At 34.0% G+C, this 5,816-nt stretch overlaps 1 long non-coding RNA gene across 1 annotated transcript; it reads left to right on the forward strand.

The window, feature by feature from the left end:
• LOC110271845 lies at positions 2,139-5,503 on the forward strand. The gene is made up of 2 exons (XR_002362648.1): positions 2,139-2,465; positions 3,485-5,503. It is a non-coding gene; the product is annotated as an uncharacterized LOC110271845 (long non-coding RNA).

Genomic DNA, 5,816 nt, shown 5'->3' on the forward strand with positions numbered 1-5,816 from the left:
CGATGACTGTTTTCTATCGCTACCCTAATTTTGAATTTTACAATATTATGCGACAAATTAGCGAGAAACGAATTGCTCGCTAAAAATAAAAATTTTGGCGACAAATTAGCTAGGAATTTGTCCATCGTAGAATGCATTTCAAGTCTTTGTGATGGATTAGCTAGGGACATTGTTCCTCACTAATTAGCCTTTTCACACAAAGTTTATTTAGCGACAAACTAGTGTGAATTGTTTCTCGCTAATTGTATATCAAACACTTGCGATGGAATAGTGACAATAATATCCCTCACTACTTTACTTTTATGTGATTGAACCCCTAAGTGACTGATTTGCTAGAACATTATCACTCGCTAATTAATTTGTGAGAAATTAGCGAGGAAATTTTCCTTACTCTTTTTTTAGCTACAAAAGTCAATCTGCGAGAAACAAACTTACTCGCAAATCTCTCGTTAATCAGTCGTTTTTCTTAAGTTCATGTATTTTGTGATCGCTCATTAATTTTGTCGTTAGTGCGTCACTAATTCCTTGCAAGTTAATGACGGATTAGTGACAAAAAATATTTCTCGCAAAAATTCGTCGCTAATTTATCAAATTCTTGTAGTGGCACTTCTGTTTTCTTCCTGAGAGGCAGCAGATACTGTCATAGCTGATTTCTATCACTCTATTTTCGAAATCCAAAAGTACAGATTACTTTACAACCTTAGCATAACAATGAAAAAAACTCTAATAGCAGGACAGATAATACCCGCGCAACAGATATATTAGAATATATATGATTTTATTATGATGTCATACATATCGAACAAATTGTTTATAAAATTTGACTAATGACATTATTGTTCTTTTAAAACAATTTGCTGATTCTTCTTTATAAATTTATTTAAATAGGCCATTTCTAATAATGATAATATAATTAGTCTTTTTTATTAATTTGCTTTTGTTAATGATTATTCCTGATAATTTTACCATGTTTTAATAAGGCAAGAAGTTTTTCATCACTTTTTCGTAACGTATAGTTTTCAATATTATATATTTAATGTCTAATATATCATTTAGATTCTCATTATTTAATGAAACTCATTGAATTCAAGAGAGAGTCTTTGCTTTGAGAGTTTCAAACAACTTGGCTCATTTCTTGTTCGATATCGGCATGTCCCTTTTACCCGTTTAATTTGCTTGGAATCTTCTTCATGATGTGCCAAATGTACCGGCGGTGAACTGTTGTTGGCATACAGGCCTCTAAAGCCCTTTTCATGGATGCGCACTGATCGGTGAGAAACCCTTTCGGAGCGTTTCCTCCCATGCAACGAAGCCAGCTTTGAAATAACCATTTGAATGATTCAATTTCTTCGTTCTTCATCAAAGAGCATCCGAGAAGTGTTGATTGACCGTGGTGATTCACCCCGACAAAAGAACCACAGACCAAATTATACCTGAAACAAATTACCATGGTCCAGAATGCAAAATCATTAGCTACACCCTAACAAATGCTTCGCATACACCCAATGAAACAGCCAATATACACCTCTACTGCGGATTCGTAAAAATAAATTAATTTGGCATCATAAACAGGGACAATTTGTTACCTGTTTGTGTTGTAGGTGGTGTCGAATGAAATGACGTCTCCGAAATACTCAAAGGCGGCTCTGCTTCTTGCATCGGCCCAAAAAGCCAGCTTAATCGATTGATCCTCTTCAAGTTGGAGCTCAAAAAAGAAATTCGGATTCTTCTCTTTCATTCTTAAGAAATATTTCCCGAATTCCTTTGCATCTTCTTGTTCGGAAACATTCCGCACTTCCCTCGTAATGTAATTCTTCACGTCATTTTCGATAAAATTTAACTCGCGATGACCCCCGGCAGCCGCAACAAATGATTGGTACCGTTACTTAAACTAGACCTAAATGTTAACTGAAATAAAAAACTCTAGTAAACAATACTTTTTTTTTCCGGTGTCCTACTAAAATAATACTTTGCCACAATAAGAATTAATTGTTTTATTTATTTTAATAATTTGTAGCTCTTGCTATGAAGAAAGAACACGAATTAAGCAAAGAATATTCGAATTTTAGAATCATATCGAAATAATAATATTAAAAAAAGATTTTAAGTTTATATAAATTTTGGTCTATTGTATAAACTTAAGTACGAGAGAGAGAGAAGGGGGATTTATGGCTAGAGACAGTATAGTACATGTAATTATAGTATTGGTAATTGAAGTAGCTATTTGTTCTGTCAATCCTGAATCCCAAAAAGCCATTATTGAAAAACATTGGACAACATTTTATCATATTGCATCTGGACAACTAGAAGGGTGTCTCAGGGAATGTAAAATTCGCTATGAAACTAATCAAAAAATGAGAAAAAAAATGCATTATAGAATGTATTGTCGCTGAATGCAATAGCCGTTATTCGGAGAAAAAAGATAGGAAATTATGCATTAGAACACTTTATGCTAAATATATAGGGTAAGAATCTCTCTCTCTCTCTCTCTCTATGCTAAATATATAGGGTAAGAATCTCCCTCTCTCTCTTTCTCTCTGAAGATGCTCCTAACAAAGTAACAATTGACGAAATAAATATTTTAAATATTATTTTGATTACAATCTTTATTTTTCTGTTGTGTATATACTTCAATTATTCTTGAATTTAAATGATCTAGTTGTTTTTTAAAAGTTGCGCAATGAAAAAAAAAATTGCGAGAAGCAATCTACAATGTTGATTTTGGATGCACAATGCATAGACTGTTTGTCTTTACTATGTTATAACTTATTTCAATTAATGTTTCAACACTTTTATTATAATATCTATCAGATCATAATAGCTAACTACAATCAAATGTAAAGAAAAGTATGCATTAATATTTTGAAAACATAATCTTGATATGATCTTTATTATGTAATTTTGGGTTTAAATTAATTTTTGAATTTTTGATGCGAGAGATTCTTTACTCTTATCTAAATTCTGAAAGAGCAATCAACTATTAAAAAAATCTAAATTTTTATCATGTAACAGAAAAAACAAGTTTTTTAAAGAGATATATAAGTAAATTATGGTAACTAAATATAACCTTGATAAAATGAAATAATATAAGTATTTAAAAATTTTTGTTTGGTTCTCATTTTTCTAATTGTACTTGGATATTTTATTTTGGTTTATTTCTATGTTTTATGAGCCTTTTATGATTTTACCGATGCATTGTCCTTTTTAAATTTTAATACTATGTAATTTGAGTAATTGTGACTACAAATTGGTATTTATGCTTACTGTAATTAGTTAGGAAGTTGTTAGATGTTAGACAAAAGTGTTAGATAATTAGTGAATTAGTTATCATTATTATTTCTATTCTACGAATACAACAATTGTACAGTGTATTATCGTTAGTAATTTTCTATAGAGAATCGTTCACTCTCTCTCTTCTTCTTCCTCCCTTCTCTCTGTCTAGTTCATCTTTCCTCTTCTTTGCTTTCTTCTTCTTTGAACTCAGACTTGCACAATAGAGCTTGATGAGAGTGCAGCCTCTCCCTCGCTATTTCATATGGTGCGTTGAGTGTGGAGGAAAGGTGAAACGAGACTAAGTTCAGAAGCTTCCGGATCTGGTTTTGCAAGAGATTCGTTGATTCTTTTCTTCTTTGTGTGAGTACTTCAAGGAACAGTGCTGCTTTAATGACCTCAATCAATCATTGTTCTTCTCTCAACCTCTAATGGCTGATGATCAAGGAGAGGTTACTCCAATGATGGATGCACAATCTATTGAAATCTTTTTGAATCAAATTGCTGTGTTTCAGGATCAGATGGTGAAAACTCACATCAATCCGATGCAAGATCCAACGAGTTAGTATTATATTCACCCAAGTGAAAACATTGGTATGCCTCTCATTCCAATTGTTCTTACTCCTAATAATTACGGTCTGTAGAGTAGAGCAATGTTGTGAGTTTTAGAAGGAAAGAACAAATTAAAGTTTGTTGATGGTTCGTTGCCTCGACCACATGAGAATGATCCTTTGTTTGACGCTTGAAAACGGTGAATTACCTACTTAGTTTCTTGGATTAATTTATCTTTGAGCCCCAATATTTCCAATAGCGTAAGCTGGAACAATATAGCTTTGGATCTGTGGAGAGATTTGAAACATCGATATTATCAAAGTGACAAATATAAGATAGTTGAATTGCAAGAGGATTTATTTTCCATGAAGCCAGGAGATCTAGACGTCACCTCTTACTATACGAAAATGAAGTCAATTTGGGAGCATCTTGGAAATTTCAGGCCAATTCCTCATTGTCGAGATTGCAATTTGGTGTGTTCTTGTGGATTGGAGGCAATATGCCAGTACAGACATGAGAACTATACCACACGATTCTTGCGAGGCCTTAATGACCAATACTCTTCAGTGCGGTCACAATTGATGCTGATGAATCCTATGTCTGATTTGGATACTGTTTTCTCCATGTTAAGTCAACAAGAGCGGCAATTTGGCGAAGCACCAGAATCTAAGGTGTTCTTCAACAAAACTACCACAAAGTCTCAATCCTTTGATGACAAAAGCAAAGGAAAAAGGTAGAGGTCGTGGTAAGGGTAATCGGTCTTAATGCACCTTTTGTGCTCACACCGGTCATACTGTGGAGACATGCTACAAGAAGCATGGGTATCCACCTCATTTACGCCAAAGGCAGATGGCAATGTTAATTACATGGCAACTAATTCACAGGCTGAGAAGGTCATAGATGAGCTCGGCTAAAGCAATCTAAGCACTACTTGCCAAAAGGAAGCTAGTGAAGCATCAAGACTTGATCTCACTCAAATTCAAAAGGAAGCTATACTCAAGCTCCTCCAAGGTCAGGATGCTCAGTCACAACCTCATACTGCACCTCAGACATAACTTCTCCCACACACTTCTCCAATGAGTCAAGGTAGAATTATAATTTTAAAATATAGCACCATAATTTTCTCTTTTGTTGCTGTGAAATCCACCCTTTGGGTCATTGACACAGGTGCTACTAATCATGTGACTTTTGATCTTAATGATTTTGAGCCACACCATTCCATTCCCCCTATAATTGTTAGCATTCCCCCTATTACAAATGTACTTTTTATTCCTCTTTTGACTTTAAACTAATTTCTGTGTCCAAATTGACCAAAAATTTAGAAGGTCAAATGCTCATTAATGATACATTCTGTGAGATCCAGGACCAAGCTATTTTGAAGAGGATTGGAGTAGCTAAATGCACAAATGACTTGTATACAATGAATAGTAAACCAATTGTTGGCACTTCTACCCACATAGGTAGCAAATTACCTCATGATTTTGTGGTTGCAGCTACTGCCACTTTGGAAAATTCTGCTGCTATAGTTAATAAGGTAGATACACTTTGGCATTCACCATTAGGTCATGTTCCACAGCACAGGTTAGAAATAATGCACAAAATATATCCTACGATTGTTTGTGCTGCACACATACATCCATGTAATTCTTGTCATTTAGCTAAACAGAAGAGATTACCTTTTTCTTATCGTGTAACTGAATCTGCTGATTGCTTCGATTTAGTTCATGTGGATATTTGAGAACATGTTTCAACCTCTTCCTTTAATGGTCAAAAGTATTTTCTCACAATAGTTGATGATAAAAGTAGATATACATGGATTCATTGCATGCATCATAAGTCTGAAACTTTTGATCATATTATACATTTTGTTAGACATGTACAAACTCAATTTGGAAAAACTGTTAAATGCTTCCACTCTGATAATGGCCCTGAGTTTGCTTTGAAATCCTTTTATGCTTCCAATGGCATTTTGAACCACACTTCTTGTGTAGAAA

Source organism: Arachis ipaensis, chromosome B05 (genome assembly GCF_000816755.2).
Source record: "Arachis ipaensis cultivar K30076 chromosome B05, Araip1.1, whole genome shotgun sequence".
Lineage (NCBI taxonomy): Eukaryota > Viridiplantae > Streptophyta > Magnoliopsida > Fabales > Fabaceae > Arachis > Arachis ipaensis.